This window comes from Triturus cristatus, chromosome 4_1 (assembly GCF_964204655.1).
Source record: "Triturus cristatus chromosome 4_1, aTriCri1.1, whole genome shotgun sequence".
NCBI lineage: Eukaryota > Metazoa > Chordata > Amphibia > Caudata > Salamandridae > Triturus > Triturus cristatus.
The window spans coordinates 271311672-271334741 of record NC_140585.1 but is presented as its reverse complement, the minus strand read 5'-3'; positions in this window follow the sequence as shown (position 1 = coordinate 271334741).

Genomic DNA, 23070 nt, shown 5'->3' with positions numbered 1-23070 from the left:
GTCCTTAGGGACAATGCTGCCACCAGTGGGTATAGACCCACTCTCTCTAGGTTGCCTAGCCTTGTTCAGTTTTTCTTCCATCAGGGCTACTTCTAGCTCCTGCTTCCTGATCCTCAGCTGGGCTTCCTGCATTCTGGCCTCATGTTCCCTCCTCTGAGGGGTGGTCATCCTTTTCCTGGAGTGACCTTGAGAGCCTCTAGAGCCATGAGAAGCATTGGAGTCACCTGAGCGATTCCTTTGCCTCCCAAGCCCTGTGTTAAGTCCACTGGGGAGATCCAATGGGGTAAACCCACTGTCAATCCCCAATAGCCTTGGTTTAGCTGGGCCAAGTATAACACTTGGCACTGGGCTAGTTCTCCCTTCATCCTCACCACTTTCTGTATCCCCATCACTTTCCTCCTCTGTAGTATGGTGCTCATCTAAGGGATGGCTATTGGAAGGGGGTACCTCTGTGGCATCTTCAGAAGGGGGGCCTCCTGTTCCTGACCCTAAGGGGGCTAACTGGGAAGCTTTCCTGAGTTCTCTCTGATTCTCATCGTTCTGTAAGAGTTCTCTGAGCTCAGCAGAGGTAGGGTTCTTGGGCTGTTTAAGGCCTCTAAGAGTTGCCAAATGCCTGAGCTCATTCTGGTTAAGGGTAGCAAAGCTGGATGGTGCCCTCTGGGGGTCACTCTCAACAGAGATGGGTACAGTGGACCCCTCTGCCCCGGCCATTGCTCTTAAGTGTGGGTGGATGTGTTGCAATCTACCTACACTTGGGTTTACCTACTGAACCTATCTAGTAGTTGTAGTCAGGGTGTGCTACTCCCTTTGCTCTACAACAACTAAGTTCAGTAGAACTTATGTATATCTAATCTTGTTTTATATGTACCTACAGGTACCTATGTGATCTTTCAATTGGTAACCAAGAGATTACAATGGTAAAACACAGCAAGCTCAAATCCAACCGCTGCTCACCAATGTGAGAAGTTGGCCTGGTATATGATGCTCACTAGTTAAAGTGATCACCTTGTACCATGCCAAGCAACCCTTATGGTGTGGTTGTAAGTCAACCTTTTCGGACTAGCTGCCCTAGTGGTAGCGTAGGCTAAGCAGTCTTTGAGGCTAAACTCGTGAAGCGTGTTAAGCCAGCTGTTTTACCAAATGCAACCCCCTTTTATACCAATGAAAGGACACCACACAGATATATATTCAAAATATATATGTATTTATTTCTCAAAGTAACCCCTAGTCTCTTTATGAGCACAGGAGCACAAATCGTCAAACAAGATTATCACAGAATACACAGAAGTTGCACTTTATATGGATAGGCCCTGGTGGCCACTCGAACCATATACTAAAATAGTGGTATAAGTACCACGAACAGAAAAGGGAAAAGGCCTAGGGCCTCTACAATCGCTGGGCCTACAAGGAGCTAACGTCAGTTAGTGACCAGGAGGTCCACGGGTGGCGTGTGCAGAGCAAATAGTCACACGCGTGCTCCCATAGGTTTCAATGGGTGCGTAAAAAGTACAAAGTTACTGCAAAGGAGATCTTCCGGGTTGACTAGGAACTTAAGATTTGGAACACAGGCACTAGAGATGTATTACTACACTTGGGCACCGGAGTACCAGCTTTTCCTCACCCACAGGAAGCGGGTGCATAGGCCTCAAAGTGCGTCGGGTTTCTTCTATCTGTTCCGTTGAGCCTGAAGACAAAGATGCTGCAGGCGGCCGGTCCGGGAGAGATGCGGTGGATCCAAGGGTGGATCGGAGTTGCAGAAGACCTGAAAGCAGAGGGGACAGTGTTCACAGTCACTAGCCAGTGACCGGCGTGGCACCAGGTAGGTACCAGGCGATGTCGGGTGCAAACAGGTGATGAGGGGTAGCTTGTCTCCGCAGCCACGTGGTCCCTGAAGGTCGACGACGTCCAGGAGTCGGCTCACGAGCTGTCCCACGCAGGCTCTCGCTGTCGGCAGTGTCGGCGACTTGGTCAAAGCAAACAAGCCTTGGCAAAAGCAATTGTAGGAGGATTCGGAAATCAGCTGTTGGTTCTGACCAGCAAGGTCAGAGGGATTGCTCCTTTGGAGAGGAGCAAGGGCCAGTCTGGAGCAACCAGACCAGTGGTGTTTTTTGTAGAGTTCGTCGCCAAGATGGCCACTAGCCAGCGGGCCAGCAACCGGTTAGGCGCGTCGAGTGGCAAAATGCAGAAGGGCCCCACGCAGATCGTGGAGATGCTGGAGGGCTCACCTTTGGTGCAAATGCTGCTCGAGAGTTGGGCTTCTCAGATCCCAAAGCACAACTTGGAGGGAGCCTCGGTTGTTGCACTTGTCAGCTTGTCGTAGTCGATCCAAGATGGCTGGCTCCACGTGTCTTGGTGCCTCCACGGGTCTCCTCTTTTCAGGGACTGTGGATCGGGCGGTGAGAGGTCTGGAGGTCCAGGTCTTGTCAGTCTCTGGGCTCGGGCTCCGGCGGGAGGCGGCGGCAAAGCAGACGTTGATTCGCTGGATGGTGCTTGCGTTAGCAAGGTGGTCACTCCCTGACCACAGGGGAGATTGGCTTCAGTCCTCTGTGCAGCAGAGCGTCGAAGTTCCCGTCTTCTTCTTAGTGTTAAGTTGATTTCAGGATGTCTGAAGTCTTAGGACACAGCTCCTACCTTTAAGCGGATTCTAGGGGCCGGACTACCTGCTAGGTCCCTCCGTATGGGTGGGACCAGGAAGGGGGGTGGTTACACCCCCAATCCTTTGTCCAGCTCGCCCCAGGCCCGGGACTGGTGTGCCCCAGGACCGGTTTGAACTGGCATATGCACCGAGGCTCCTTGTGAGCCACAGGCATGTCTGGTTTCTTTCAAGCCCTACCTGACCAATACACAAAATCCTGTCTGGGGTGGTGCACGCACCTCCCCTGGCAGGAAACCCTTTGTCCACACCTCCCAAGCTGGAAGGACTCCCAGCAGCAGGAGGGCAGACTTGTGTCTGTGGTGGCTGTAGGAGAGTAGGGTCTGCAATCCTATGATCACCCAGATTTTTTGCTTTTGCTTCATTGGTTTACGACTTTCCCCGGCTGTGGGCCTGCCAATCAGACCCACAGCCTAGCTGTTCTCTCTCGAAATTAACACACATGTACATTAGGTGCATCCACTAATTGGAACTGGGCCGCCTTGTCAGTCCCTGTCTCAGCATACCACAGGTATCCAGGGCATCGGTGTACCCAGGGCCTACCCGGGGCTGAAGCATGTATTATTCCACCCCTGGAATGGCCGCCCAAATCTGACACAACTGGCTGCACGACAGCTGGGGCCACGTGGTGTAATCACCCGTTGCTGTAGGTGTAGTATTCCTACACCTAAACCCTAAAATGGACACATGGATTCCTATCAGTCACTCCTATAGCAGGCCTTATCAATCCTGAAGGCAGAGTGCAGGGAATCATGTGGGACGGTGCTCTGGCGCGAGCTGAGCCCGTCGACGGCTTGCGGAACCAAGTCCTAATAGCCGTTCCATGGTGACGTGGGCCAACTACTTTTAATGCATTATAATCCTTGCGGTTATTTGCTAACTTTGGCATCGCATCACCTACACATGTCGAGTAAGGTGTCATACGAATGGGAATACGAACCCCTCGCCAGTCCTGGCGACGGGGTTAGCATTCCCCCCTTTTAGAGGGACACGACATGGAAGTAACCTTGAACCCCGGTTAAAGTTGACTCAAGCCTCAGCATCACAAAATGGATGCTGCCACCAGACACAAGTCTGACCTCCTGCTGCTGGGGGACCTTCCAGCAAAGGGAGCTTGGACAAAGGGTTTCCTGTCGAGGGCGGTGTTAGCACCATCCCAGACAGGGTTTGTGTATCCCAGGTAGGCAGGGCTGAAAGGAAGGTGATTGCCAGTGGCACCCCGGTGCTCACTGTGCATAGCCCGGCTCAAACCAGTTTCGGGAGCACACCAGCCCCTGAGCTGGCGCGAAGCCGGACAAAGGATAGGGGTGTAACCACCCCCCTCCTGGCTCCACCCATAGGTAGAACCTAGTCACGGGCCAACCCCCTTTTTCTTAGAATAAAGGTAGGAGCGAGTCCCCTTCCCAAATTGGATAATCAGATAATCGGATAACTCCGAATCACGAACCACTTTCCACGAAAGGAACTCTTGACTATTTCTGAAGACTCTCCCTTGTGGCTAAGGAGTAGCCACCCTGCACCAGCAGGCACCACCTAAGCGCTTGCGGTTTGCTGTAAGTCTCTCCTACGGATCAAGACTGCCCAGCTCGACGAGACCCGAGTTCCCTGCCATCTCTGACCTTTTACCTACCTCATCAGCCCAGCTGAGAGTCGTAGGTGTGACGAGACCTGCGGGACCGGCTATCTTCAGAACCTGCACGACGCTTATCTAGCACGCCCACCGAGGGACCCTCGAGTGAGTGCACCTAGGGTTTGAGAAGCCCTAAACCCTGAGCAGCTCCAGCATCGAAGTCTGTCTCCCCAGCATCCACGAGATCTGCGTGGGGGCCCTTCCGCTCCTTGCTGTTCACCGCGTTGTCCGACCACTTGCCGACCGGCTTGTGGCCCTCTTCACGACGCACCACGTTTTGTTTCATCACTAGTCTGGTTGCTCCAGACTGGCTCTTGCTCCCCTTCAACAGAGGAGTACCACGGACCCTCCTGGTCCACTCCCGATGCCATCTTGACTCCCCCGCTTGGGTTGCCACTGCCAAGATCCGCTGCCCCCTCCTGGGCCCAGCACCATCGACAGCAGACACCTTCGTGGGACAGCTCGCCCTCCATCCTGGTCGCCGCCGCGCCTCCTGGTCCGAGGAACAGCCGAGTCCGACGTCACCCACTCACCTGGTCGAGGTGACTTCAGCCGGTACCCTCCTGGTACCCACACGATCGCTGGCTAGCGGTTGAGAACTGAGTCCCCTCTGCTTTCAGGTTTCCTTCATCACCGATCCAGGCTTGGATCGCTCTGAACATCGTCACTGGTCGCCTGCCAGCAACTTCTTCTTTCAGGCTCCTGAGACTACACGAGGACTCCCGACATCTTGCCGAACTTCACGCAGCCGCAGCCTCCGGGCTAGGTAACTCGAGCATCTCGGTGCTCCATCGCAGGTTCGCTCTACAAGTGTCCAGTTCCTTTTTCGTTTAGTCCCACTGATCGGATCACTCCGGAATCAGTACCTCCAGACTCTAACCATTCGCATTTCACTGTTAGTGTAGATGGTTTCTCGTGCCCCTCGGGCATTTGTGTAGAGTGTGCAACTGAAGTATTTTCCTAAGAGTTTGTAGTGTGCTTAGCTCCCTGACTCATAAAGAGCCAGGGTAGTCTTGTTATAAATAAATATCCTTTTATTTTCATAACAACTTGTGTGGTGTCCTTTCACTTGGTGTTCAAGGGGTATATGTGATGGTAAACAGCTGGCTTAACACGCCCTCTAGAGTTTAGCCTAAGACTGCTCGTATCCACGCTACTAGGATAGCTGGTCTAAAAGGTTGACTTACAACCAATCATCAATAAGGGTCGTTTGGAATGATACACAGTGATCACTAGAATAGTGAGCACTACATATCAGGCCAACTTCTCACATTGGTGAGCAGCGGTTGGGATTTGAGCTTGCTGTTGTTTTACCACACACGTATCCTAAGAATATCGCAGTGAAAGATCACATAAGTACCCAGGTACATATAACTTAACTTAGAATACTCCGAGTTCTACTGAACCGGCTGTTGTAGTGTAACAGGGCTTAGCACACCCTAACTACAACTCTTAGCAAGGGATCAGTAGGTAAACACATAGTGTAGGTAGGTGCATCACTTACACCTCACTAGAAAAGCATGTCGGTCCACGGAGAGTCTTCGCAGACTCCCTTAGTGGTCAGTGACCCTCCACAGGTCGTGTCACGATATGCAGCTCTTAGCTTCAAGGAGATGCGACAACTGTGTGCCTCCAGGAAGCTAAACCAGGGTTCTAACCCTACCATCGCAATTCTGATAGGTCTCTTAGAGGCGTACGATGCTAGGAGGTCCTCTAACCCAGGTCCCCCCAGTGCAGATGGGAACATGCCTCCCTTAGAGGGAACCCTCGGTGACCCAGACCTCGACCTCCACACAGAGGAGGAGGACGAGGACGAGTTATCGGGAGACGAGGCAGACAAAGGTCCAGTGGTAGTCGGCAGGCTTACAAGGACCAACTTAAGCAGGCATGAGAATGGAACTGGGGGAGCCCCGGGCCCACGCTCAAGCAGGCTTAACCTTGGGAACGGACGAGCTAGGTCTCTCTCCAGAGGCTCTGGCAGATCGGTTCATACACATGTCTCTCAGGCATCTTCTCAGAGAGGAATGACTTCCCCTCAGAGGAGGGAGCATGAAGCGAAGATGCGGGAGGTCAATCTGAGGATCGAGCGGGAAGAACTTGCCCTCGCCAAAGAAAGACTTGCCTTGGCCCGAGAGCAGAAATTAAGTGGGTTAGATCCCACTGGTGGCAGCATTCTCAATAGAGAGAAAGACAGGGGTATAGACACTAGACACCTGAGTAAAATAGTGCCCCCCTTTAAACAAGGGGACGACATCCACAAGTGGATAACTGCCTTGGAGAGGGCCTGCACTGTCCAGTGCGTCCCCCCAAGTCAGTGGGCAGCTATACTGTGGCTTTCCTTTGAAGGAAAAGGAAGGGACAAGCTCCTCACTACAAGAGCTGAGGATGCTAACAACTACCAAGTCCTGAAGAACACACTGATTGATGGGTTCGGCTTAACCACGGAACAGTACCGGGTGCTGTTCCGGGACACCCAGAAAATTCAGTCTCAGGATTGGGCTGACTTTGTCGATTGTGCCACTAAGGCTTTGGAAGGCTGGTTGCTGGGTAGCAAGGTTACTGATTACACAGGATTGTACAATCTTATCATGCGAGAACAGATTTTAAACAACTGTCAGAACCAATTGTTGCATCAGCACCTTGTCGACTCGGATCTGACCTCTCCCCAAGAATTGGGAAAGAAGGCGGACAGATGGGTCAGAACAAGGGTCAAGCAGAACCAGAATCAGAACCAGGGTGGTCAGAAGAAAGCAGACCAAAAGGGTAACAAGAACGAACAAAATGACCAGAAGTCTTCGACAGGTCCCCAACAAACCAAAGAGGGTGGGGGTCAGGCTTCACAGAAGAAGAAGACTCAAGAAGGCCAGTCAAAAAGGTGGTGCCAATACTGTAAAAGTAAGACTCACTGGTTTAGTGAGTGCACCAAGAAAGGAGGGCAAACTCCTACCACTGCAGCCCCTAAGGCACCTGCGCCCCCTAGTACAGTCAGCAGTGGTAGTGCGCCTCCCAAGGCATTAGTTGGGTTAACCTTGGGAACCGAGGGGAATGACGACTTAGTCGGCACGCTCACTCAGGCCGTCCTTGTCTGTACAGGGGATATGGATATATCCCCTGATGCCAGTCCCAATACTTTGGGCAAATACAGACAGACACCTTTGATAAATGGAAAAGTGGCTCAGGCCTACAGGGACACGTGTGCCAGTGTCACCATGGTGACGCCTAACTTCGTGGACCCTGGACAGATCATGCTAGGTACCAGTTACCTAGTGACCAATGCCAGCAACGTCACTACCAATCACAGTATGGCAGTTGTTGATTTCTCCTGGGGAGGGGTAAGTGGCCCGAAAAAGGTTGTGGTTAGTTCAGACCTCCCCGTAGAATGTCTGTTGGGCAATGATTTGGAAACGTCACAATGGTCAGAAGTGGAGCAGAGGACTCACATGGAGATGTTAGGCTTGCCAGCACATGTCCTTGCTGTGACCAGGTCACAGGCCAAAATATGCCCCACTGAACAGGTGCTGGATCCTGGAAGAACGGACCAGACACCTTCCAAGAAAAGGAGCAGTAAGGGTAAGGCACAGTTAGACTGCCCCTCACTTGAACCCCTCAGACAGCAGGCCGCTGCTGAGGCTGCAGGGAACGCCACAGGTACCCACAAAGTGTACTGGGACGATGGACTCCTGTACTCCGAGGCAAGAGACCCCAAACCTGGTGCGACCAGGAGGCTGGTCATCCCCTTGTCTCTGAGAGGTTTCCTTCTCACCTTGGCTCACGAGATTCCCCTTGCAGGTCACTTAGGCCAGAATAAGACTTGGGACAGAATTGTTCCACACTTTCACTGGCCCCACATGTCCGAAGATACGAAGGAGTTTTGCCGCTCCTGTGTCACTTGCCAAGCCAGTGGTAAGTCAGGTGGCACGACAAAGGCCCCCCTCATACCACTACCAGTGGTGGGGGTACCCTTTGAACGAGTGGGGATCGACATTGTCGGACCAATGGAACCCCAGACAGCATCAGGGCACAAGTTTATACTGGTGGTGGTGGACCACGCCACCAGGTATCCTGAAGCTATCCCCCTTAGGACCACTACAGCACCTGTGGTGGCACGGGCCCTACTTGGAGTGTTCTCCAGAGTGGGCTTCCCTAAGGAGGTCGTCTCAGACAGAGGTGCAAACTTCATGTCGGGATATCTGACTGCTATGTGGAAGGAATGTGGTGTCAACTACAAGTTCACCACACCCTATCACCCACAATGCAATGGGCTTGTTGAGAGATTCAACAGGACCCTAAAAGGGATGATTCACGGACTACCTGAAAAGCTTCGGCGGAGATGGGATGTCCTGATACCCTGCCTCTTGTTCGCCTACAGAGAGGTCCCGCAGAAGGGGGTTGGCTACAGCCCTTTCGAGCTTCTGTTCGGACATCCTGTAAGGGGACCCCTTTGTTTGGTAAAGGAAGGATGGGAGAGACCTCTCAGAAAGCCGGCATCAAACATTGTGGACTATGTGCTCGGTCTCCGCTCGCGGATGGCGGAGTACATGGAGAAGGCGTCTAAAAACCTGGAGGCGAGCCAAGAATTACAGAAAGCTTGGCCCGACCAAAAGGCTGTCCTGACTGTGTACCAGCCTGGACAGAAGGTGTGGGTGCTGGAGCCAGTGGCCCCAGCAGCCCTCAAAGACAAATGGTCTGGGCCCCACACGATCATTGAGCAAAAGGGAGAGGTCACCTACTTGGTAGACCTGGGAACTCCCCGGAGCCCCCACAGGGTGCTCCATGTAAACAGGCTCAAGGCATATGTCGACAGGGAGGGCATGGGCTTGCTCATGGCCACAGATGAGGGACAGGAGGAGGAGAGTGACCCTCTCCCAGACCTGCTCTCTCAGAACCCTGACGATGGATCAGTAGATGGTGTTGTCTTTTGTGGCAGCCTCTCTGGACATCAACAAGAGGATTGTAAACAGGTTCTTCAATCCTTTCGACATATGTTCTCTCTGACACCCAGTCAGACCAAGTGGTGTACCCACGAGGTCGACACTGGGGACAGTCTGCCCGTAAAGAGTAAAATCTATCGGCAACCTGATCATGTCAGAGACTGCATCAAGACAGAGGTGCAGAAAATGTTGGAGCTCGGAGTCATTGAACCCTCGGACAGCCCCTGGGCTAGTCCCGTAGTGCTCGTGCCGAAACCTCACACCCAGGGCGGTAAGAAAGAGATGAGGTTTTGCGTGGACTACAGAGGTCTCAATGCGGTCACTAAGACCGACGCCCACCCGATACCAAGAGCAGACGAACTTATCGACCGGTTGGCCTCGGCCAACTACTTAAGTACGTTTGACCTGACAGCTGGGTATTGGCAAATCAGGTTAGCTGAGGAGGCCAAGCCCAAAACAGCATTTTCTACCCCGGGTGGGCATTATCAGTTCGTGGTAATGCCCTTTGGTTTGAAAAATGCACCTGCCACCTTCCAAAGGCTGGTGAATCGAGTTCTCACTGGGTTGGACGACTTCTGTGCGGCGTATCTGGATGATATCGCTGTCTTTAGCTCCACCTGGGAGGATCACCTGGTCCACCTGAGGAAAGTGTTAGAGGCCCTGCAGAAGGCAGGCCTCACTATCAAGGCCACCAAGTGCCAGATAGGGCAGACACAGGTTGTATACCTGGGCCACCTTGTAGGTGGAGGCCAGGTTCAACCATTGGAGAGCAAGATACAGGCCATCCAGGACTGGGCTCCTCCAACCACCCAGACTCAGGTTCGAGCTTTCTTGGGCCTGACTGGTTATTACCGGAAATTTGTCAGAAATTATGGATCCATTGTGACCCCGCTAAACGACCTGACAAGTAAAAAGATGCCAAAAAAAGTTCAGTGGACAGCAAGCTGTCAGAAGGCATTCGATGACCTGAAGCAGGCCATGTGCACAGCACCTATCCTAAAGAGTCCAGACTACTCCAAACCATTCATTGTCCAAACAGACTCTTCGGAGCTGGGTGTGGGAGCTGTTCTATCGCAACTGAATTTTGATGGTCATGACCAGCCCATAGCTTTTATTAGCAGGAGGCTGACCCCCAGAGAGAAGAATTGGTCAGCTATTGAGAGGGAGGCCTTTGCTGTGGTTTGGGCCCTGAAGAAGTTGAGGCCATACTTGTTTGGCACTCACTTCAAGATTCAGACCGACCATAAGCCCCTCTTGTGGCTAAATCAAATGAAGGGTGAAAACCCCAAACTACTTAGGTGGTCCATTTCCCTACAGGGGATGGACTTCACAGTGGAGCATAGACCTGGCACTGATCATGGCAATGCAGATGGGCTCTCCAGGTATTTCCACTTAGAGCAAGAAGACTCACCTGGTCAAGGTTAGCTTATTGGAAATGAGATCCTGTGCACACGTATGGGTAATTGGCTGGTCCTGTATGTATTAAGTAGATGCCAGAAAGAGTCGGACAAAATCTTTGTAATGGATAAACACTGGTCGACATCAAGTGTGTTGCGTGCAACAATTCTTTAATTGAAAGTTTCAGTGTGATGTACAAAAGAAAATAGATCAGCCGACACGTGTTTCGTCTCTAACTAACAACTCCAATACTCTCATTCACATTCTGATAGAAAATGCAGAACGAAAAGTGACGAAACTCCAATCAGAAATCATCATTCTTGAAAAAGAAATAGAAGAGCTCAACCTGAAAGACGCAACCGAAAAGAATTACGCTATACTTAATGAAATACTGGCTAAACACCAGAACGATATAAAGGAAAGGAAAACCAGACAGCTCAGAAGAGATGAAGCAGACTACAAAGAGGGCCGTGTCTTCACCTTCGCACGCAAGTACGACCAACTGGTACACAACTCTACCAAAGCTGTGAACATCTCCAGATCCTCTATCTCCTCTAGCACATCTTCTCTCAATACAGCACCCACTAGTGATAGTGATCCAGAAACCACAGGACAGTCCAATCCCATACCCACGTCTTCAAGTAGTTTTTTACGGGAAGTACAAGCAATCAGACGGGAGACCAGGACTCAACAGAGACCAGGTACAGGAGACAGAAAACCCGTAGAGGGAAAAGATCAGGACAACGATCAATACAAAAAGAAATTGAGATCGGGCAACGGCAAGAAACAGTAACAACCAATACTAACATCCAAGTAGTTAATCTTTCCTCTACACCTCTCAACACGAACATGGTTTCTCTACTGAACAAAGGTCTCAATTTCAACCCCTATGAATCAGGAGACTTATGTAGATCGAAAATAGATCTCTTCAAATTCATCAGAAACTTGAAACTTAAAAAACATTTTGAACTGATGCCCATATCTGACACCACAGGGAGAACCAATATCTGTCCCCTGGACACTCAGACCATAAAGGATGTTAATGATACACATCTTCTCCTCTCCCTTACTGAATCAGATAATCCACCATACAGTCTGGAATCACTACTACAAGACTTAGACATTGATCCCTACGGCACTATACCCAGTGGCTTGAAAACTAAATCCAAATGGACACCCACTCTTCCAGGTGGAAATGCCATAGATGTCTTCCACAATCTTGTACTCGAAGATCTTGACAAATACGAAAAAAGACTCATGCACAAAAAAACCAGGATCAAAGATAATCTAACCAAAGGAGAGAGATCTGCGCTCAAAACACTCAGTGCTGACCCCAATATCATCATAAGAGAAGCGGATAAAGGGGGCAATGTGATCATCATGAACCACGCTGACTACCACAATGAGATAATGGAACAACTCCAAGACCAAACCTGCTATGAACATCTCAACCACAATCCAATTGGCCAGTTGAACAATCTCATCAACAAAAAAATACTAGCCTGGCAGACTCAAGGTATCATCGATGAAGACGAAGCACGGTACCTGAAAGTAACCAAACCGACCTTCCCCGTGCTCTACACCCTCCCCAAGATTCACAAGCAAGCACCTTTCCCTCCAGGCCGACCTATAATCTCAGGCATAGATGGTCCCACAGAAAGACTTTCACAATATGTTGACCTCTTTCTTAACCCCATTGTGAAGAATCTGCCGTCCTACATTCAAGACACGAAACACATTCTTAGCATCCTCACAGACATACAATGGCAACCCAATATGATCATGGCCACCCTGGATGTAGTTTCTCTGTATACTTCCATCGAACCAGACCTAGGCCTAAAGGTAGTGACCAAATCTCTTCAACACCGTTCGGCATCATTGTGGGAACACACCAATATGATCTCAAATATGATGGAGATCATACTCAATAACAATTACTTCCTGTATGACAACCAATGGTATAAACAAACCAAGGGAGTAGCAATGGGTTCCAAATTTTCACCATCTTTTGCCAACCTGTACATGGGAGCACTGGAAACTGACTGGCTATGGGGGAAGAAAGCAGCCCAATGGACGGATTTCATCGTCTATTGGGGTAGATACATTGATGATTGCTTGTTATTCTGGTCGGGCGCACAAGATCAACTCGATTGCTTCTGTAACTACCTCAACTCTAACGACATGAACATGAAATTCACATGCCTGGCTAGTAAAACCTGTATCTCTTTTCTTGATATTGAATTGTACGTAAAAAATGACACCCTACATAGCAAGCTGTTTCGCAAGGAGACATCTTGCAATGCAATTCTTCATGCCAACAGTGCTCATCCCCTACACCAAATACGTACAATCCCCTACGGAGAATTCTCCAGGGCCAGGAGGAACTGCAGCGAAGACTCTGAATTCAAAAACTGTCTCAATGACATGCAACACAGATTTTGTCAACGTGGCTATAAGCCCATGATCATCAAGAAAGCAACCAACAGGATTAAGAATATCAAAAGAGCTATGACCTTACAACCCAAAACCTCGAAAGTAACAGATAATCAAACCGTGAGACTGATCACTGAGTACAATGCAATCAGCACCACCATGCGCAAAAGCTTCAATAAACATTGGAACACTCTACTCACCGACAAAGCACTAAGGAACAATATAACAGCACACCCACAGATTACCTTCAGAAGAGGAAGAACCCTTGGGAACAGACTGTGCCCTACCACACCACGTTCAACTCCAACCTCCTCATGGCTCACCATTCACACGGTCGGCTTTTTCAAATGTGGAAGTTGTGGAACATGCAAATGGGCTAAGAACGGTACCAAAGATTTCAGTGGATGGAATGGCAAAAAATACAATATCACCACTAACATTAACTGCAATACCAACTTTGTCGTTTACATCCTGCAATGCACCTGTAAATTACAATATGTGGGAAGTACTGTCAGACCATTAAAAGAACGCATCAGCGAACATGTCAGAGCCATGCACAACCAAGATGCCAAGTACCCCATGGCTTCTCACATATCCACATGCAAAACTCAAGGTCCACGCAAGAGCTTGACCTTTTTTGGTATTGACATTGCCAAGAACAGTGTCAGGGGTGGTAACCGTGAACTTAGACTGAGAAGACAGGAAGCATCATGGATCATGCGTCTTCAGTCGGTCAAACACGGTCTTAACATTGACCATGAGCTGCAGTACTTTTTAGGGTCTTGACTCTTCATACTTCATGTACCGTACCCTACCTTGTAAAGCTTTCTGCTCAGCCCTTCTGGCTCGCCATCGACACATTATCCGTGTCCACATCAGAACCCAGTGATATTTCTGTCATTTCTCACATGTGCATGTCTGGTTTAAATTTTCCCTTTTGCTCGTTTTAGGTGTTTTATATCCTGTGTTTTGTATCCTGCATTTTGTATAATTCATGACCAGTGACTCTCACCGGCCTTTGGCATCCTCAGTTCACCTCCTTTCCCTTTACCATCCTTAAACTTATACTTGTCATACTCTTTGCTTTTACTACTCCTGTTCCTCTTTTACTTAATTTCTACACACTTAATTACACTCTTACCATTCTTATCTCCTTTCATCCTCCCCGGTCAATGCCATCTCTATCTACTCTGACCTTCTATCCCCCGTATACACAATTCATGCAGGTGCACCCTCCGACCCATCCCGACCTATCCACGTCCTCACTTCCGGTTTTTTCAACCGGATACACCATCTGCCGCTCTAGTTTCTCTTTAGACTATTTAACTTCCGGTTTTACCGCTACTCGTCATTCCGCTCCCTGGAATCACGAGCTGATCCCGCACCCGAGTTCGCTCCTCTACCGGTAAGACCATTCACTTCTTTAATCCTTTCCCTTCCCCACAGGGAACTTTCATACCTGTAATGACAGACATCCCTGTTTTTTCATTCTACAGATCCTGCTACTTTAGCGTTAACTATATGACCTTAGTTCCCGCCGTCTCCTCAGCGGGTCCTTTTCCTCGAGCGATTTCACATCGAGGTCCTTGTAAAACATACTTTTACTCCCGTACAGGTATTTGCCTCTTCCCTCATTTTCCTTTCTCCTTCTCACTACTTACTTTGTGCTCCTGTCACGTTTCCATTACTTTCACCAGGATATTTTCTCCTACAAGCTATTTTACATATTTCTTGTATTGCTACCAATTGGTTGTTTGATACCTGCTTTGTTTTGTGTCGTAATAACGCGCTCCAATACTTCATGAACCACTCACTGTCACATTATGGTCGACTATTATCGCTAACTGAGTTTTCTGCATAACACGCTTTTCTATTGCGCTCAGGACCGTCACTTTTTGTATGATTCATCCAGCCTAGTTTTGAGCTTGTTTACCCAATATGACCTTCTGACCGTTATCCAGTTTAACATGTGTGTTCAATCGACTACAGTACACGTTTGATTGTGTCAACCTGTTAATGATTTCACAAGATGAATTTCTCCGTTGAACTGTTCGCCATCTGTTTTAATATTTCTCGCATGCCTTTCTTTATCGTCTCACCGGCATGACTCACTACGGTCAGCTTAATACTATTATTTACCTCGCACTTCACCCACTATTGATCACCTGACCGTTATAGACATCTTATACAACCTCCAACTCACTCCACGTTGATCCACCTCCGTGCCTTCTAGGTACTTTCTTTTATTCTTTATGTATTCACTCTTTCGCCCCTTAGTTTGATTATTAACTTCTGAACTTTAATGCAACATTGCGTAGTGATGACACATTCTATCTTATTTCATGGTTTTGTGTTATAGACACCTAACCCAGCCATTCGGGCTAGACTATGTCTCCACGACCGATTTACTCCTCACATTATTTGCCTGCCAGTTCTGTGTCCTACACGACCTTGCTTCACCATTCGTTTCATTTTGACACCCCTTTCCCGTCACACTTTAGAATCCTCCGTCTCCCTCACTGACACTATTTGTCGCGCCGATCTTTATTGGCTCTCTTACCCTTTTCTGTTACAATGGCTCCATTTCCTGTTTGTGTTCGTTTACCTTCATTCTGCATTTATTATATATTTTTTATGTATTTTTTATGTATCCACTTCCTTTTCTCCTTAGCCCTGATGAGTCACAACAGCCACTCGTTGTGACGAAACACGTGTCGGCTGATCTATTTTCTTTTGTACATCACACTGAAACTTTCAATTAAAGAATTGTTGCACGCAACACACTTGATGTCGACCAGTGTTTATCCATTACAAAGATTTTGTCCGACTCTTTCTGGCATCTACTTAATACATACAGGACCAGCCAATTACCCATACGTGTGCACAGGATCTCATTTCCAGTTGTTGTTGTAGGTCTCGCCCTACGCATTGCAGGGGTATTTCGTTGGGTTTGTCACCCCTGACCTAGTGGCACCGTACATTTTGTTTCACTCTACCAATCACGTACACGCTCGAGCGCCAAGCTTCCTCCAAATCATCAAACCCTCATCACTGTCACCAAGGTTAGCTTATTGTCCCGAAGTTTGGGGGGGGGTCATGTAGGAGAGTAGGGTCTGCAATCCTATGATCACCCAGATTTTTTGCTTTTGCTTCATTGGTTTACGACTTTCCCCGGCTGTGGGCCTGCCAATCAGACCCACATCCTAGCTGTTCTCTCTCGAAATTAACACACATGTACATTAGGTGCATCCACTAATTGGAACTGGGCCGCCTTGTCAGTCCCTGTCTCAGCATACCACAGGTATCCAGGGCATCGGTGTACCCAGGGCCTACCCGGGGCTGAAGCATGTATTATGCCACCCCTGGAATGGCCGCCCAAATCTGACACAACTGGCTGCACGACAGCTGGGGCCACGTGGTGTAATCACCCGTTGCTGTAGGTGTAGTATTCCTACACCTAAACCCTAAAATGGACACATGGATTCCTATCAGTCACTCCTATAGCAGGCCTTATCAATCCTGAAGGCAGAGTGCAGGGAATCATGTGGGACGGTGCTCTGGCGCGAGCTGAGCCCGTCGACGGCTTGCGGAACCAAGTCCTAATAGCCGTTCCATGGTGACGCGGGCCAACTACTTTTAATGCATTATAATCCTTGCGGTTATTTGCTAACTTTGGCATCGCATCACCTACACATGTCGAGTAAGGTGTCATACGAATGGGAATACGAACCCCTCGCCAGTCCTGGCGACGGGGTTAGCATTCCCCCCTTTTAGAGGGACACGACATGGAAGTAACCTTGAACCCCGGTTAAAGTTGACTCAAGCCTCAGCATCACAAAATGGATGCTGCCACCAGACACAAGTCTGACCTCCTGCTGCTGGGGGACCTTCCAGCAAAGGGAGCTTGGACAAAGGGTTTCCTGTCGAGGGCGGTGTTAGCACCATCCCAGACAGGGTTTGTGTATCCCAGGTAGGCAGGGCTGAAAGGAAGGTGATTGCCAGTGGCACCCCGGTGCTCACTGTGCATAGCCCGGCTCAAACCAGTTTCGGGGGCACACCAGCCCCTGAGCTGGCGCGAAGCCGGACAAAGGATAGGGGTGTAACCACCCCCCTCCTGGCTCCACCCATAGGTAGAACCTAGTCACGGGCCAACCCCCTTTTTCTTAGAATAAAGGTAGGAGCGAGTCCCCTTCCCAAATTGGATAATCAGATAATCGGATAACTCCGAATCACGAACCACTTTCCACGAAAGGAACTCTTGACTATTTCTGAAGACTCTCCCTTGTGGCTAAGGAGTAGCCACCCTGCACCAGCAGGCACCACCTAAGCGCTTGCGGTTTGCTGTAAGTCTCTCCTACGGATCAAGACTGCCCAGCTCGACGAGACCCGAGTTCCCTGCCATCTCTGACCTTTTACCTACCTCATCAGCCCAGCTGAGAGTCGTAGGTGTGACGAGACCTGCGGGACCGGCTATCTTCAGAACCTGCACGACGCTTATCTAGCACGCCCACCGAGGGACCCTCGAGTGAGTGCACCTAGGGTTTGAGAAGCCCTAAACCCTGAGCAGCTCCAGCATCGAAGTCTGTCTCCCCAGCATCCACGAGATCTGCGTGGGGGCCCTTCCGCTCCTTGCTGTTCACCGCGTTGTCCGACCACTTGCCGACCGGCTTGTGGCCCTCTTCACGACGCACCACGTTTTGTTTCATCACTAGTCTGGTTGCTCCAGACTGGCTCTTGCTCCCCTTCAACAGAGGAGTACCACGGACCCTCCTGGTCCACTCCCGATGCCATCTTGACTCCCCCGCTTGGGTTGCCCCTGCCAAGATCCGCTGCCCCCTCCTGGGCCCAGCACCATCGACAGCAGACACCTTCGTGGGACAGCTCGCCCTCCATCCTGGTCGCCGCCGCGCCTCCTGGTCCGAGGAACAGCCGAGTCCGACGTCACCCACTCACCTGGTCGAGGTGACTTCAGCCGGTACCCTCCTGGTACCCACACGATCGCTGGCTAGCGGTTGAGAACTGAGTCCCCTCTGCTTTCAGGTTTCCTTCATCACCGATCCAGGCTTGGATCGCTCTGAACATCGTCACTGGTCGCCTGCCAGCAACTTCTTCTTTCAGGCTCCTGAGACTACACGAGGACTCCCGACATCTTGCCGAACTTCACGCAGCCGCAGCCTCCGGGCTAGGTAACTCGAGCATCTCGGTGCTCCATCGCAGGTTCGCTCTACAAGTGTCCAGTTCCTTTTTCGTTTAGTCCCACTGATCGGATCACTCCGGAATCAGTACCTCCAGACTCTAACCATTCGCATTTCACTGTTAGTGTAGATGGTTTCTCGTGCCCCTCGGGCATTTGTGTAGAGTGTGCAACTGAAGTATTTTCCTAAGAGTTTTGTAGTGTGCTTAGCTCCCTGACTCATAAAGAGCCAGGGTAGTCTTGTTATAAATAAATATCCTTTTATTTTCATAACAACTTGTGTGGTGTCCTTTCACTTGGTGTTCAAGGGGTATATGGGATGGTAAACAGCTGGCTTAACACGCCCTCTAGAGTTTAGCCTAAGACTGCTCGTATCCACGCTACTAGGATAGCTGGTCTAAAAGGTTGACTTACAACCAATCATCAATAAGGGTCGTTTGGAATGATACACAGTGATCACTAGAATAGTGAGCACTACATATCAGGCCAACTTCTCACAGTGGCAGCATCCATTTTGTGGAGCTGAGGCTATGTCTGATTTTACCCGGGTTTCAGGTACTGTACATGTCGTGTCCCTCTAGAAGGGTGGAATGCTAACCCCGTCGCCAGAATTGGCGAGGGGTTAGTATTCCAATTCGTATGACACCTTACTCGACATGTTTTGATAAAGCCAAACCAAAGATAGCATTTAACCGCGAGGTTCATAATGCACTTAAGAGTATATGGTATGACGATACCTGGAAACAGTAGAAGGAAGTTGTTCCGACCACTGCAGACAGGCTCAGCTCATGCCAGAGCACCATCTCACATGGAACCAAGCACTCTGCCTTCAGGATTGTTAAGGCCTGCCATAGGAGTGACTTATAGGTTACCAGGTGTCCCATTTATGGTTAGGTATAGGTATACTACACCTAAGTAAGAGGTGATTACACCAACTTACCCCAGCTGAGTGATCAGCCAGTTGTGTCAAATTGTTAGGCCAAGCCTGGGGTGGCATAATACATGCTTCAGCCCCTGGCAGGCCTTGGGTACACCAATGCCCTGGGTACCTAGTGTACACTGGTACAGGGGCTGACAGGGTGATCCACTTCCAATTGGTTATGCACCTAGGGTGCATAGTTTTAATTTAGTAGAGAGAACAGCAGGCTGGGGGTCTGATTGGCAGGCCCACAGCCTCAATATGTCAAAAACCAGTGAAGCAAAAAGCTAAAATTTGGGGTGACCATAGGATAGCAGACCCTACTCTCCTACAGTCAGTCAATGTCAGTGTCAGTCAGTCAGTGTCAGCCAGTGTCAGTCAATTGGTGTTAGTCAGTCAGTGTCAGTCAGTCAGTATCAATCAGTGTCAGTCAGTCAGAGTCAGGCAGTCAGTGTCAGTCAATGTCAGTGTCAGTCAGTCAGTGTCAGTCAGTCAGTGCCAGTCAGTCAGTCAGTCAGTCAGTGTCAGTCAGTCAGTGTCAGTGTCTATCAGTCAGTGTCAGTCAGTCAGTCAATGTCAGTGTCAGTCAGTGTCAGTCAGTGTCAGTCAGTCAGTGTCAGTCAGTGTCAGTCAGTCTGTTTCAGTCAGTGTCAGTCAGTCTGTTTCAGTCAGTGTCAGTCAGTCAGTGTCAGTCAGTGTGAGAAGTTGGCCTGGTATATGATGCTCACTAGTTAAAGTGATCACCTTGTACCATGCCAAGCAACCCTTATGGTGTGGTTGTTAGTCAACCTTTTCGGACTAGCTGCCCTAGTGGTAGCGTAGGCTAAGCAGTCTTTGAGGCTAAACTCGTGAAGCGTGTTAAGCCAGCTGTTTTACCAAATGCAACCCCCTTTTATACCAATGAAAGGACACCACACAGATATATATTCAAAATATATATGTATTTATTTCTCAAAGTAACCCCTAGTCTCTTTATGAACACAGGAGCACAAATCGTCAAACAAGATTATCACCGAATACACAGAAGTTGCACTTTATATGGATAGGCCCTGGTGGCCACTCGAACCATATACTAAAATAGTGGTATAAGTACCACGAACAGAAAAGGGAAAAGGCCTAGGGCCTCTAGAATCGCTGGGCCTACAAGGAGCTAACGTCAGTTAGTGACCAGGAGGTCCACGGGTGGCGTGTGCAGAGCAAATAGTCACACGTGTGCTCCCATAGGTTTCAATGGGTGCGTAAAAAGTACAAAGTTACTGCAAAGGAGATCTTCCGGGTTGACTAGGAACTTAAGATTTGGAACACAGGCACTAGAGATGTATTACTACACTTGGGCACCGGAGTACCAGCTTTACCTCACCCACAGGAAGCGGGTGCATAGGCCTCAAAGTGCGTCGGGTTTCTTCTATCTGTTCCGTTGAGCCTGGGACAAAGATGCTGCAGGCGGTCGGTCCGGGAGAGATGCGGTGGATCCAAGGGTGAATCGGAGTTGCAGAAGACCTGAAAGCAGAGGGGACAGTGTTCACAGTCACTAGCCAGTGACCGGCGTGGCACCAGGTAGGTACCAGGCGATGTCGGGTGCAAACAGGTGATGAGGGGTAGCTTGTCTCCGCAGCCACGTGGTCCCTGAAGGTCGACGACGTCCAGGAGTCGGCTCACGAGCTGTCCCACGCAGGCTCTCGCTGTCGGCGGTGTCGGCGACTTGGTCGAAGCAAACAAGCCTTGGCAAAAGCAATTGTAGGAGGATTCGGAAATCAGCTGTTGGTTCTGACCAGCAAGGTCAGAGGGATTGCTCCTTTGGAGAGGAGCAAGGGCCAGTCTGGAGCAACCAGACCAGCGGTGTTTTTCGTAGAGTTCGTCGCCAAGATGGCCACTAGCCAGCGGGCCAGCAACCGGTTAGGCGCGTCGAGGTGCAAAATGCAGAAGGGCCCCACGCAGATCGTGGAGATGCTGGAGGGCTCACCTTTGGTGCAAATGCTGCTCGAGAGTTGGGCTTCTCAGATCCCAAAGCACAACTTGGAGGGAGCCTCGGTTGTTGCACTTGTCAGCTTGTCGTAGTCGATCCAAGATGGCTGGCTCCACGTGTCTCGGTGCCTCCACGGGTCTCCTCTTTTCAGGGACTGTGGATCGGGCGGTGAGAGGTCTGGAGGTCCAGGTCTTGTCAGTCTCTGGGCTCGGGCTCCGGCAGGAGGCGGCGGCAAAGCAGACGTTGATTCGCTGGATGGTGCTTGCGTTAGCAAGGTGGTCACTCCCTGACCACAGGGGAGATTGGCTTCAGTCCTCTGTGCAGCAGAGCGTCGAAGTTCCCGTCTTCTTCTTAGTGTTAAGTTGATTCCAGGATGTCTGAAGTCTTAGGACACAGCTCCTACCTTTAAGCGGATTCTAGGGGCCGGACTACCTGCTAGGTCCCTCCCTATGGGTGGGACCAGGAAGGGGGGTGGTTACACCCCCAATCCTTTGTCCAGCTCGCCCCAGGCCCGGGACTGGTGTGCCCCAGGACCGGTTTGAACTGGCATATGCACCGAGGCTCCTTGTGAGCCACAGGCATGTCTGGTTTCTTTCAAGCCCTACCTGACCAATACACACAATCCTGTCTGGGGTGGTGCACGCACCTCCCCTGGCAGGAAACCCTTTGTCCACACCTCCCAGGACTCCCAGCAGCAGGAGGGCAGACTTGTGTCTGTGGTGGCAGCATCCATTTTGTGGAGCTGAGGCTATGTCTGATTTTACCCGGGTTTCAGGTACTGTACATGTCGTGTCCCTCTAGAAGGGTGGAATGCTAACCCCGTCGCCAGAATTGGCGAGGGGTTAGTATTCCAATTCGTATGACACCTTACTCGACATGTTTTGATAAAGCCAAACCAAAGATAGCATTTAACCACGAGGTTCATAATGCACTTAAGAGTATATGGTATGACGATACCTGGAAACAGTAGAAGGAAGTTGTTCCGACCACTGCAGACAGGCTCAGCTCATGCCAGAGCACCATCTCACATGGAACCAAGCACTCTGCCTTCAGGATTGTTAAGGCCTGCCATAGGAGTGACTTATAGGTTACCAGGTGTCCCATTTAAGGTTAGGTATAGGTATACTACACCTAAGTAAGAGGTGATTACACCAACTTACCCCAGCTGAGTGATCAGCCAGTTGTGTCAAATTGTTAGGCCAAGCCTGGGGTGGCATAATACATGCTTCAGCCCCTGGCAAGCCTTAGATACACCAATGCCCTGGGTACCTAGTGTACACTGGTACAGGGGCTGACAGGGTGATCCACTTCCAATTGGTTATGCACCTAGGGTGCATAGTTTTAATTTAGTAGAGAGAACAGCAGGCTGGGGGTCTGATTGGCAGGCCCACAGCCTCAATATGTCAAAAACCAGTGAAGCAAAAAGCAAAAATTTGGGGTGACCATAGGATAGCAGACCCTACTCTCCTACACAACCCCCCCCCAAACGCTGGGACATTAAACTAGCCTTGACCAGTCTCGTCTTCATGTCCTAAGTGGAAGTACCTGGAGAGACCATCTGCATTCCCATGGTCAGTACCTGGCCGGTGCTCCACTGTAAAGTCCATCCCCTGTAGGGAAATGGACCACCTAAGCAGTTTGGGGTTTTCACCCTTCATCTGATTTAGCCACAAGAGGGGCTTATGGTCGGTCTGAATCTTGAAGTGAGTGCCAAACAAGTATGGCCTCAGCTTCTTCAGGGCCCACACCACAGCAAAGGCCTCCCTCTCAATAGCTGACCAATTCTTCTCTCTGGGGGTCAACCTTCTGCTAATAAAAGCAATGGGTTGGTCTTGACCATCTACATTAAGTTGTGACAGCACAGCTCCCACACCCAACTCAGAAGCATCTGTTTGGACAATAAACTCTTTGGAGTAGTCAGGACTTTTCAGGATAGGTGCAGAGCA